The 13,614-nt window shown below is 43.6% G+C and overlaps 1 pseudogene; it reads left to right on the top strand.

Moving 5' to 3' along the window:
* The first annotated feature begins 3,061 nt into the window (after positions 1-3,061).
* LOC103255237 lies at positions 3,062-10,371 on the top strand (annotated as a pseudogene).
* Positions 10,372-13,614: the final 3,243 nt, after the last annotated feature.

The raw sequence follows: 13,614 nt of genomic DNA, 5'->3' as shown, positions 1-13,614 counted from the left end.
GACCCTGCACTAAGATTTTGATTTACAAATACATTGTATTTTCTTCACATCCTCTGCTGGTGGGAATGTGAAATGGTACAGCTGTCCCAAGAATCAATCTGGCAGTTCCTGAAAAAGTTAAACATATGACAGTTCCGCTTGTAGGTATTTACTCAAGTGAGATAAAAAACATATCTCTATATTAAACTTATCCCTGATGGCTCATAGAAGCATTATTCATAATAGTCAAAAAGTGATAATAGCCCAAATGTCCATCAGCTGATGAATGAATAAATAAAATGTGGTATACCAAAAAAAAAAAAAAATACATTTTATCCTGGGTTCTTGTTTGTTCAATTCGTGCTCATTTGATGCTTCCTCTTGGTACTCAAGAAAAGTTAATATTACCGTTTATGACCAAAGGAATGGTGGAAGGTAGGGGGGAAAGAGGGAGAGAAAAACGCAGAGAGAAATGGAGGGAGGGAGGCTAGTTTTGTAAATATTGTCCTGCTGTGGAAGTCCTCCATTTCCTAAGTTCCCTAGAAAACTCAGTTCTCACGTCTTCCTTCTTTTCAGAAATGGAATGGGCACCAAACTAACAGGACAATTTCATTTCTTTGCTAAAAATTAAGAGTCATACTGGCAATTTATCAATATTTTCAGTATACTCGTAGTAGAGTCCATAGTTTTCGCCATGATGGGATCTGAGGGGCAATGTCCAGTATGCCAAAATCCAGTCCCTAACCCCAGAGACTTCCAGCCAAAAAGAGCCATGGAGAAAGACAGGATGGAGTGAGAAACTCTTCCTGCCAGACACAAAGAAACCTTCACCAAGACACTGACATCTGATTGAGATCTTGGAGGATAAATAAGAACTGGTCCGTAGAGAAAGGAGAAAGGGCATGAAAAGTGGAAGGAAACACAGGGGCAACAGAATCCAGTGTGGAAGGAGACCAGAGGGGTTCTGAGCCCTGGAGAGGAGGCCAGAAAAATGAGCTGGGACCAAGCTGAGAAAGGGCACCTGCTTTGTGTGTGGCAATTTGACTTTTATCATTTAAGCCATTGGTGTCCAAACTTTGGGGTACATAAAAGTTACCTGGATATCTTCCAGGAGTGTAGGTCCCTAGGCCTGGCTCCTGGAGTTTCTGAGTCAATAGGTGCATATTTGACAAGCAGATGATTCTAATACGAGTGGTTTGTAGACCACACTTGGGGGTGGGAGGAATCACCTACTGAAAGAAATAGAAGAGCTGCTAGCAAGACAAATGATTTGCTGATAGAGTAGCTGCTTTTATGCAGAGGATAATGTGCATGCAGGAATCCAGAGCCCCATTTGGCCACCCCCACAGTGATCCCCAGTTGTTACAATCCCATTCAAAGAGACCCTGCTCTTACACCAGGAGACAGTGATCAGAAATAATCAACCGTTCAAGACAACCACATGCATGTTCCCCACCCGGAAGGACCCAGAGAAAATGCCAGTCACAATGCCTGGCATTAGTATTACAGGTGCTCGATAAATGTGAACAGAAACTTCTCCTTGGAAAGCAGAAGACATCCTCATTTCAGCAATTCAGAAATGTCATGAGTTGGGCAACCCCCTCGGGTCCCCTCCCATTGTGGGAACCTTTCTGTCCTCTCAGTAAATCCTGCTTTTAAAAAAAAAAAGTCTTGAGTTGTAACTAATACTCAGCTGGCATTTTTGTCATCAAAGATTAGCATTTCCCTGGGTACAATACAGTTGAGAGAACACTCTATAATGGGCTTTGTAGCCCTTGCTTCATAAAGAAAGGTTTTTTTGTTTTGTTATGTTCAGGTTCTCACTCTGTCATCCGGGCTGGAGTGCCGTGGCGGGATCACAACTTCACCACAGACTTGAACACTTGGGTCAGGTGATCCATCCCCTTCAGCCTCCTGAGTAGCTGGGACCACAGGCACTTGCCGCCACACCCGGCTAATTTTTGGATTTTTTGGTAGAGACAAGCTCTTACTATGTGGCCCAGGCTGGTCTTGAACTCCTGGGCTCAAGCAACCCTCCGGCCTCAGCCTCCCAGAGTGCTGGGATTACAGGCATAAGACACCATGCCCAGACACAAAGGGAGTTTTGAAAGTATTTTGGAGAGAAGTTGTAAAATGGCAGTATCTTTCTAAGCTTCTAGCAGGGAGTTTCCAGCTGCTGCTGGCTAACGTGGGAAGGCATTGCAGGATCTTCATTCTTGGTGTGATTCCTCTGCACAAACATTAGTGAGAGTCTGAGGTGAGTACCTGGGAGGGATTGAATTTACTCTCTCGGATACTAGCAGATCAGAAGCATTCAATTTAGCCCTTTCAGAGAGCTAAACCTTTACACCACACACCCCCACTGAGCATGGGATCCATTTAAACTCAGAGGCACCAAACAGCCTCCAAGGGAACCGCTTAGGAGCTCTCGGAGACCTGCTCCCATCAAAAAGGTTTCATTGATAGTTAGACCTTTCATCTTTGTTGCTCACCTCTGTGCTTGCCTGGCTTGCTTCGGGGTCCATCACAGCCCAAGGTTTGGCTCTCTGGGCCTCTTCACTTCAAAGGAATGTGTGATGTCCCTTGATCAGCTGTTGGGCTCTAACAGCATAAATATTTACCCAGGATCACTCTAACAGTCAACTGGTTTCCACTGAAATGGATCAGGCTTCCTACGAGACAGGATGGAAAAGGGTAAATACCTTCCCTCTAAGATTCTGTTTAGTGTTTACTTCGCTAAAACACTCCATTATTGCACACTGAGAAAAGGGGCATGGGGAGGACCTGATTTGTGGTGATTAAATGCAGAGTAATTGTTGAAATTGTTTGCATTTGTCTGAATAACACTAACTTTTAAGACTATGTCATTTAAAGCAAATTGTGGGATATTATTTTTCTGGCAGCAATAATCAGGCATTTTTCATAAAATGGCTTCCTTGCAAGAAAATCGCCCAATAATGGCAGAAAAACACCCGGTTCTGAATACAATGAAGCATGAGGAGGCAAAGTCGAGATTAAAACGGCTCTCACGCTGCGGATACAAACTGGAGTCGCTGAAAGCATGTCTTGCTGTTCCCCGGGCATGCCGGGAGCCACTGCTGAGGCTCTAATGGGCCCCACACGGGTCTTTAGAGTGGCTGCCTCGCAGGGTGTCTGTAATATCTGGCCCTAGGGGCATGCCAGATGAAGGAAACACCGGCCCAGCACTCTTGGGAGAACAAAAGCTTCTCTGCACCAGAGGAGATGTACAGGCTTCTGCCCAAGCCTCGGGCTGGTGCCCACAGCTTGTCTGTTTACCCCCTTGCTCCATGAGACTGGCAAAACACATCTCATGAAAGCCACATGAGGCCTCCACACAGGCCCACAGTGAGGTCCGGGGAACTCCTGACCCCAAAACTGATTATTTTCCTATGGCCTCCTCACCAAAACAAGTGGGGGGAGGGGCAGGGCCTACTGGAGGTGGATCACCTTTCTAGAATCAGTTCTTATGTCATACCACTCCCTAGTCTCCATAAAAAAAAAAAAAAATCTCCCTCTGATTTTTGGTAGCAAGATTTGAGTCCATACTTTTAAATAAGAACCACAAAAGTAAAACCCCTTTTGAGTCATTTTATAAACTGCTTCCAGATTTATCTTCGATACAGTTCAACAAGTGTGCACAGAGTGTCTTAGTGAATCTCTACCTTCCCAATGCCAGTCAGATCAATGAATCCATACTTAATACTACTAATCAGAACAAGCCCCCTCCTCTGGCGGTCAAGGCCATATGAAAGCCAGCTCCATCCTGACTAGGTCCAACCATGCCCTCTCTTGTCCTGTAGGGGCCACCCTCGCGGGAAGACTGTGCCTCTTCAGTGCCACCACATCAAGCCTCCACCAACTTCGCAGCTCCTACCATTCTTCCTGCCAGGCGTCATACTCATTTCCAGCTCCACGACTTCCCCAAAATCTCTGCCTAGAATGGGCACCCTCCTATTCTCTCTCAATTTATTCCTCCACTTCCTTCCAAGTGCGCCTCAAGAGGTAACCCACGTTCACTAAGCCTTTGCTGCTGAGGGAGGCTACGCTACACTGTTCTGTCCCTTCCGGCATTTGCTCTATTTAAAAATACCATTTGTTGGCCTAGCAGGGTGGCTCGCATTCATAATCCCAGCACTTTGGGAGGCAAAGGCAAGAGGATTGCTGGAGCCCAGGAGTTTGATACCTGCCTAGGCAACCTAGGAAGACCTCATCTCCGCAAAATATTGGCCAAGCTTGGTGGCATGTGCCTGTAGTCCCAACTACTTGGGAGACTGAGGTGGAAGGATCACCTGAGCCTGGGAGGTCAAGGCTGTGGTGAGCCGTGATTGTGCCACTGTACTCAGCCTGGGTGACAGAGTGCAACCCTGACACACACACATACACACACACACACAAATTATCTTCAGTTTATATATGGAGTATCCTCCAACTGGAATTTGGAACTTGTAGGAACCATGTCCTTTACTTCTCTGATGTGGCATCATCTCATACTCACTTAACACCTACTATGTGCCACACATGCCTACTATGTGTCTCTCAAAGGATCAAAAACAATACTTACCATAGAATATGCACTAAATCAATAAAAAAGCATTGTTGGCTTAATAAACCCAAACTCCAACAGTCTTGTTTAGGTTCCATAGCTGCTCTTTATTTTTGTGGGAAGGAAAAGCCTAATCATTGCATATATGTCCACACTGTATGTATATATATATTTTTTTCATTTATTTTATTTTAAAGATGTGGGATACAAGTCAGGATCAGGTACACAAGCAGTCTACATGCAGACAAAGTCTGGGTCTCCCACTGGTCCTCACTTCCATTGGTTTAGGATCAGGTACCCTTAGTGATGTTATGTGACACTTCACCTGACCTGACAGTGTCTTGCTACTGCAAATCTCCCTCTTTTAGTATTGTGATAAATGTTCAGGACCCACTTATGAGTTAGAACATGTGGTACTCAGCTTTTTGTTTCTGTGATAGATCACTGAGTATGATAGACTCTAAATTCATCCACGTTGCTGCAAAGTCCATACTTTTGTCCTTCTTTATGGCTGCGTAATAGCCCATCATGTATATGTACCATATTTTTTTTTATCCAGTCCACTTTCAATGGGCCGCACAGTTGGTTCCATGTTTTTTGCTGATGTGAATAGTGCTGCAATGCACATAAGTGTGCAGGTATCTATTTTTAACATGTACCATGCTATCTCAGCACAAGCAAGAATGGGACCATTTTAAGCATTAAGCCTGATACTCTTATAGCTGCACCGCGAGTAAGGAGTTGCCAACACACGAGAGTCAAAATTTTGAGTCCTTTATAGCTGGCGGTCGAGAGCAGGCTCATGCCAGAAAGAAACTCTCAACCCTGACTGAAGCAAGCAAGGGGTTCATATAGCCAAAAAACCCCTTATGGTTATAAGGTTACAGAATTTTGGTTTTGGGCAGGGAACAAAGGAGATTTTTTCAAGGTACAGGTCGTTAAACCGTGGGGTGGGGGTAAGTGTAAATTACATAACATGACAGAACTGTTTCAGGGATGTTATAGCCCTCCAGGGGAGGGAAAGGAAAAGTCATAAATCGCAGGACATGATTTATGGCCTACTGGAAAGGTTAGGGCAATCTCACAGAGGAGGGGTGACAGGGGGAACTGGAATACAAAATGGAAGAACTACTACAAAATGGAGTTACCTTGGTTGGGTCACTAACAGCCATTTCAATACTCCTACTATAGTGAGGAAAATAGCCCAACACCAAGGAAGTTACCAAGGAGGAGAGGATGATTCTGAGCCTCTCACTCAGGACCTGCTCCTTGCATTTGGCGGGATGCAGAGCCAGCTTGAGAATCTGGTGTGAAGGAAGCACAGTCACACCCACTCACCACAGCAGGCCCTGTCTTCACTAAATGCTCCAGAACTTGCACAGCAGAAAGGTGGGCAGGGGGACCCAATTAGGGAAAGGCTCTTCTCCAGCTCCTCAATGCTTGTGCATGGTGTGTTTGGGGGCTCACACCCACACATTGACACACACCAACAGTCCACTGTGGGGACAGCAATTTCCAAAAGCAGCCACCTCGGGGCAGCACCATCCCTCAGGACCACTCTGGGAGGCCTGCTGGGTGCAGACATTTGCCGTTGAGATGCTGTTTCCTGGCCTGATCCAAGCCATTCTGGGGGTGACAGGGAGCAATAATTAAACTAAATGGAATTAAAAACCCTGGCCCAGCCGGGCTCAGTGGCTCAGTCTGTAATCCTGCGCTTTGGGAGGCTGAGGTGAGTGGATTGCCTGAGCCCGCGGGTTCAAGACCCGCCCGGGCAACTTGGCAAGACCTCATCTCTACAATAAATCAAAAAAATTAGCCGGGCATGGTAGTGCGCGCCTGTAGTTCCAGCTACTCAGAAGGCTGAGGCGGAAGGACCTCCGGAGCCCAACAGGTCGAGGCTGCAGTGGCCGGGAGCGGCCACTGCACTCCAGTCTGGGCGACAGAGTGAGACTCCAACTCAAAAACAAAACCCTGGCCACTAAGTAAATGATGCAATGCTGGGCTTGAGTCTGTACCATTTGGAAGAAATAAATAAACCCAGCCTGCAGGTGTCTTTGTCTAAATGATGGTGACCACCTCTGTAGGGTTGAACTTTAGTCTCCTCAGCTTCTTAACCTTTCCCATCTCACCTCAGTGTCCTGCTTCCCTCCACCCAAAACTGGGGAAGATCTGATGTCAAACAATCAGATCTTTTATCCTTTCACTGTATTTTCATCCTAGTGCTGTCTCAACCAGGCATTTACATGTGAAGGCTTTCTTGTGTGATTAGGGACTCCTCTGCCTCCTATTTAAACCAAATTTCTGGAAAAGAATTGTGCTCAGCTGCTTACTCTCATCATTGAGAGAAGCAATACTATTCAATCACACTAGACTATCAAAACAAAGTATGTAATAATTTGATGTCCTCAGCAAAATAATATCAGGCTATATATTGCCTTCCTAGTTGTGGTTATAATCTCTCCAAATAAAAGAATAGAGACTCTCTTTTTAAGAGATTGGTTTGGTAGTGACTTAATATTATATGTGTGACCCCAGCAGGTTTCCTAATTTCTCTCTGTCTGGATTTCCTCATCTATAAAATGGGAGTCAGAATAATACCTACCTCCCCGAAGGTAGAGAATTGGACATGCCAAACAAGTGACCTACTTAACACAAGGTTTGTCACTTTATGAGTCATTGTGATTCTTATCATTAACTATTTTCATTAAAATTCAAGATTGAACTTTTTCTCCCTTGGCCGGGCAAGTGTTTTTCCAAGAATCTAATCTCTTTCCTTCCTCCTCACCCAACTTCGCATTTCAACTTTCCCTTTTGTTTCCCCTTTTCCTCCACTCCTATTCCTACCCACAGCCAGGAAAATACAAGGGCCTGTTCTGAAATTACAGTGGAAACAAAAGCACGTGGTGGTCTATGTTAAGCCTGATGCCCCAGCCACAGACACCGACCACACTGCCGCTCCACCCCCTGTTCTCTTTTCGGGGTCAAGGCATTTCTTATCTACATCCCGTCAATGTTGTCTCTGCACTAGAAGTCCTTAAACTCAGAAAACAGACAGTTGTTTTAAACATTTTCTTTGTGTACCAATTAGGAAACTGTAATAAGAAATAAATGTCGGGCCCGCGAGCCCACAGGCCAGCCTGGCTATCCCCTCCCCGGCCACTGACAGGCAGGCATCTGCCCTGAGGAGGCAGGAAGGGGAGCACTGGGTCAGCCGGCGGGGAGGCGACAATGCCAAACTTCTGCGTGGGCCCCCAAATGCACGCAGGCCCCCAAATGCACGCAGAAGAGCACGCAGTTCGACCTGGCCTTCTTCGGGTTCCCACGGGACTGGTCAGATGCCAGAAGTGGGTGGAGAATTGTAGGAGAGCAGACTTAGAAGATAAAACACCTGATCAACTAAATAAACATTATCGATTATGTGCCAAACACTCTGAGACCTCTCTGATCTGTAGAACTAGTCCTTACAGGAGAGTTCTTCGAGATAATGCAATACAAACAATATCTGATCTTACCAGTCATTTGAACAATCCGCATAGTGGACACAGAAAACGAATAAAAGAACTGAGTGAAGATGAAATCAGGAGACTGAAATAGAAAAAAAATTGATGAAACTTGCGAACAGGAACAAAAACATAAAGAAACCAGCAACAGCAATGCTCAGACACCTGATGCTGAAGGAGGGGGTGAGGAAGAGGACAAGGGCATCTTACCACTAAGCCTGGAAGAGAAGGAAAACAAGGAACACCTGACGTCTCTGTTTGAAATCCTGATTCTTACAGGAAAGCAAAACATCCCCCTGGATGGACATAAGGCCGATGAAATCCCAGAAGGTCTCTTCACCCCTGACAACTTTCAAGCGCTGCTAGAGTACTGGATACATTCTGGGGAAGAGGTCCTGAGGAAGCGCTTTGAGGCAGTGGTGAACACATTGTTCTGTTCAAAAACACAGCAGAAGCAGATGCTGGAGATCTGTGAGAGCCGCATTTGGGAGGAGACTCTCAGGGAGCTGAGGGACTCTCATTCCTTCTCCATCATCACTGATGATGTGGTGGACATAGCCGGGCAGGAGCACCTGCCTGTGTTGGTGAGGTCTGTCGACAAGTCTCATATCCTGAGAGAGGAATCTGTAGGCTTCCTGCCTTATGAAGCCGATGCAGAGATTCTGGCCGTGAAATTTCACACAATGATAACTGAGACGTGGGGGCTGAATATGGAGTATTGTTGTGGCCAGGCTTCCATTGTATCCAGTGGGTTTTCTTCCAAAATGAAAGTTGTTGCTTCTAGACTTTTAGAGAAATATCCCCAAGCTATCTGCACGCTCTGCTCTTCCAGAGCCTTAAATGTGTGGCTGGCAAAATCAGTGCCTGTTATGGGAGTATCTGTTGCATTGGGAACAATTGAGGAAGTTTGTTCTTTTCTCCATCAACCACCACAACTACTTTTAGAACTTGACAATGGAATTTCTGTTCTTTTTCAGAACAGTGAAGAAAGTGGTAAAGAACTGAAGGAAATTTGTCATTCTCAGTGGACAGGCAGGCACGATGCTTTTGAAATTTTAGTGGACCATTGCAAGCCCTTGTTTTATGTTTAGATGGTATAAATAGTGACACAGAAGCCGGGCTCAGTGGCTCAGCCTGTAATCCCGCGCCCTTGGGAGGCTGAGGTGAGTGGATTGCCTGAGCCCACGGGTTCGAGACCCGCCTGGGCAACGAGACCTCATCTCTACAATAAATAAAAAAATCAGCTGGGCGTGGTAGCGCATGCCTGTAATTCCGGCTACTTGGAAGGCTGAGGCGGAAGGATCGCTGGAGCCCAGCAGGTCGACGCTGCGGTGGCTGGGAGCAGCCACTGCACTCCAATCTGGGCAACAGAGTGAGACTCCAACTCAAAAAAAAAAAAAAAATAGTGACACAGTATTAGATGGAATAACTATAGCTGGCAGAGCATTTGTACTCTACAGTGCAGTCACAGATTTTGATTTCATTGTTACTATTGTTGTTCTTTAAAATGTTCTATCATTTACAAGAGCCTTTGGAAAAAGTCTCCAGGGGCAAATCTCTGATGTCTTCTTTGCAGCCAGTAGCTTGACGGCAGTACTACATTCACTCATTGAAGTGATGGGAAATATTGAAGTTTATTATGAGTTTTGGTTTGAAGAAGCCACAAATTTGGCAGCCAAACTTGATACTTCAAACGAAACTCCCCAGGAAATTCCACAGAGCTCAACAAGGCAACTTGGAATCGCAACTAACTTCTGAGAGTTACTATAAAGAAACCCTAAGTGTTCCACAGAGGAGCATATTATTCAGGAACTTAAAAATATATTCTCAGAACAGCGTCTCAGAACTCTTAAGTGCTTATCTCTGGTACCCTCAGTCATGGGACAATTCAAGTTCAATACGTCGGAGGAACACCATCCTGACATGTATAGAAGTGATTTACCAATCCTGACATGCTCTCAGCTGAGCCTCATTGTTGGAGAATCAAGTGGAAACACAGAGGGAAAGATATTGAACTTCCATCCACCATTTATGAAGCCCTTCACCTGCCTGACATCAAGTTTTTTCCTAATGTGTATGCATTGCTGAGGTCCTGTGTATTCTTCCTGTGATGAAGATTGAAAATGAGCACTATGAAAATGGACAAAAGCGTCTCAAACCATACTTGAGGAACACTTTAACAGATCAAAGGTCAAGTAACTTGGCTTTGCTTAACCTAAATTTGATGTAAAACATGATCTGGATTTAATGGTGGACACATATATCAAACTCTATGCAACTAAGTCAGAGCTTCCTACAGATAATTCAGAAACCATTGAAAATACCTAAGAGACCTTAGATAGGCTTTCTGTTATATTTGATATTTGGAAGAAAAGCTGTAAGGTCACTAAATATCTTTGCCTATAGGCTTCCGTTGAATACATTAGCCATTGATAATCCACCTATTTAAATGGCCCAGTTGAACTCTCGCACTTTGAAGACCTATCTGTTTTTCCAGAAGAGAACATGGAAAGTGCCACATTTTATTTCCTTCAGCATGATCTCTACTAGTGGCACTCTGGAATTGTTTTTATCATTTTAGACATAACATTTACTATCACTGAATTTGCTTGGGTATTGAGTTATCAATTCTTTGAAGAAATGTATTTTGAGGAGGTGTGAGAGGAAGGAATACATTTTATGAAATGTTACAATGAAGCCCATGATTTATCTTTGACTAGTAGGAGTTTTAAGAATGTTGTTAAAAATCTGTATTGGACAGTTAAATTAACAGACAGAGAGGCTTATGAGCTCACCAGACAGGATTTCAGTGTGTTTTTTTTTCTTTATCATATGAACTTAGAGGAACAAGTTACAGTTTCAGTGTGAATGGAAGAGCCTGTAGTTGTTCCACTTCAGGTTGTTGCTGTTTACATTCCTTTGTTTAACCTACATCTTCATAAGCTTAAAGCAGGTATACGTCGAAAACTTCTGTTCATGGGTGAAACAGAATCAGAAGCCATGGATACTGACAACTGATTTGTCTGTCTTTTCTTTTTCCGTGACTATATCTACTGCCCCATCTTGATTTATAAGCAAAACCTAGAAAACCTACAAAAAATAAGTGTTTTGTAGTTTATCTAGAAGTAATATGGGAAATATTACTGTTATTTTTGGTGAAGAAAATCAATTTTGTATAGTTTATTTCAATCTAAATAAAATGTGAGTTTCGTTAAAAAAAAAAAGTAGAAGAAGAAAGAAATAAGAAATGTTCTCTTCCAATTTGTTCCAGAATAATGAAGCATTTCAGTATCTTCCATTTCGACCAAGATTCACCCAAAAAGTCAATGATTTAGAGAAAAAGAATGTGTAGAGAGGTGTGCTAGATAATGGAAATTTGTCTTTGTTCATGAGGCAGTTTCCATGGCCAGTTAAGTCATTTGGGTTTTGGCTCTTCTTTTAGGAAGCAAAACGCAACACAAAGCATTGGTCTAGATCTTCCTGAAACTTGGCATGCCTGGGGATCTTGTTTTATTTGACATTTGCTGAAAATATGGTTATTAAGATTTTAGTCTCTCAGTATGTCTCTGTTGCAGTAATGGAAAAGCATTTGGCCCTCTGGGAGCCAAATATACATTGATTAGATCTGCTAACATGCTCTTCAGTAAATTAGCAAAGATTGTAGCTTTATCTTTTATTTATTAAATCATGAGACTACTTTCATCAATAGCACTTTTTATTTAAAACTTACTTGAAAAGACTGTATAGGGGATGAATCACCTCTCTCTACTCTACTGTGGCAGGCAAAACAATGGCCAAAAGATGTCCACATCCTATTTCCTTACATGGCAAAAAATAAATAAAAGAATCACTAAAGTTAAGGATTTTGAGTTGAGGAGATTTTCCTGAATTATTTGTGTGGCCCCATCTAATCACATAAGTCCTTAAAAATGGAGAACCTTCCCTGCTCTGGTTAGAGATGCAATGCCACCTCTTTCTGCCATCTTTCCATGCCACCATCATGGTGCTCATAAATGTCCTGGCTGATGCTCTCAAGAGCATCAACAATGCCAAAAAGAGAAGCAGATGCCAGGCTCTTACCAGGTTGTGCTCCAAAGTCGTCGTCCGGTTTCTAACCATGATGATGAAGCATGATTACACGGGCGAATTTGAATCATTAATGATCACAGAGCTGGAAAAATTGTTGTGAACCTCACAAGCAGGTTAAACAAGTGTGGTGTGATCAACCCCAGATTTGACCTAGAAAATTGGCAGAATAATTTGCTTCCATTTCGCCAGTTTGGTTTCATTGTACTGACAACCTCAACTGGCATCATGAACCATGAAGAAGCAAGAAGGAAATACACAGGAGGAAAAATCCTGGGATTCTTTTTCTAGGGAGGTAATGCATATGCACAAATAAAATGTCTCAGTGAAGAAAAAAAAAGAGAGAGATGCAATGCCAGAAGAAAACTCAGTGAGGCAGCATGAAGACTTGACCTGCCATTGCTGCCTTTGAAGATGGAGAAAGAGATGTGAGCTAAGAAATGCCGGTAGAATCTGAAAGCTGGAAAAGGCAAGGAAACAGATTCTGCCCTAAAACTCCCAGAAAGGAATGCAGCTCTTCCCAGTCTTTCTTCTTACTCCAGTAAACCCACAATTGAACTTCTGAACTACTGAAAGATGATAAATTTACATTGTTTTGGTCACTAAGTTTGTGATCATTTGTTACAACAGTAATAGAAAATAAATACATTCACTCAGAACTATCCCTTTTACTTCAAAGTCAATCAGAATGTGAGGTTCTTCTAGCAAGCTCGAGGGTAGCCGGTAGATGTGAGCTGAGTTATAACTGCAGCTCTTTTTGCAAACACTATTCAGTTGCTGGTATACAGTAGCACAAATGAATGAATGAATGTGGTGGAAATTCCAAATAAAATAGAAATTCCAAAACAGAAAAACAATGTACTGGTTTATGGGTTATACATGTTATGAATTGTATGACCATTAACAAATGTTGATAGGGCGTAGTGGCTCACACCTGTATTCCCAGCACTTTGGGAGACCGAGGCAGGAAGATCACTTGAGCCTAGGAGTCTGAGACCAGCCAGGACAACATAGCGAGAACCTAATCACTACAAAAAAATTTTTTTTTAATTAGCCAAGTGTAGTGGCATGCACCTGTAGTCCCAACTACTCAGGGGGGCCGAGGTGAAAGGATGACTTGAGCCCAGGAGGTCAAGTCTTCAGTGAGCTGTATTCATGCCAGTGCACACCAGCCTGGGTGACAGAGTTAGACTCTGTCTCAAAAAAGACAGTCTCTGGAGAGGGTGTGGTGAAAAGGGAACACTTCTACACTGTTGGTGGGAGTGTAAACTAGTGCAACCTCTGTGGAAAGCAGTGTGGCGATTCCTAAAAGCTCTAAAAATTGACCTTCCAAATGACCCCGCAATCTCCCTACTGGGAATATACCCTGAAGAACACAAATCACTCTATAAAAAAGATACCTGCACACGTATGTTTATCGCAGCGTTGTTCACAATAGCAAGAACCTGGAAACAACCATGCTGCCCATCAAAAGAGGACTGGATT

This window comes from Carlito syrichta, unplaced genomic scaffold (assembly GCF_000164805.1).
Source record: "Carlito syrichta isolate Samal-C Ts95f unplaced genomic scaffold, Tarsius_syrichta-2.0.1 Scaffold287949, whole genome shotgun sequence".
In the NCBI taxonomy this organism is placed as follows: Eukaryota; Metazoa; Chordata; class Mammalia; order Primates; family Tarsiidae; genus Carlito; species Carlito syrichta.
This window is presented reverse-complemented; position numbering and strand designations above follow the sequence as displayed.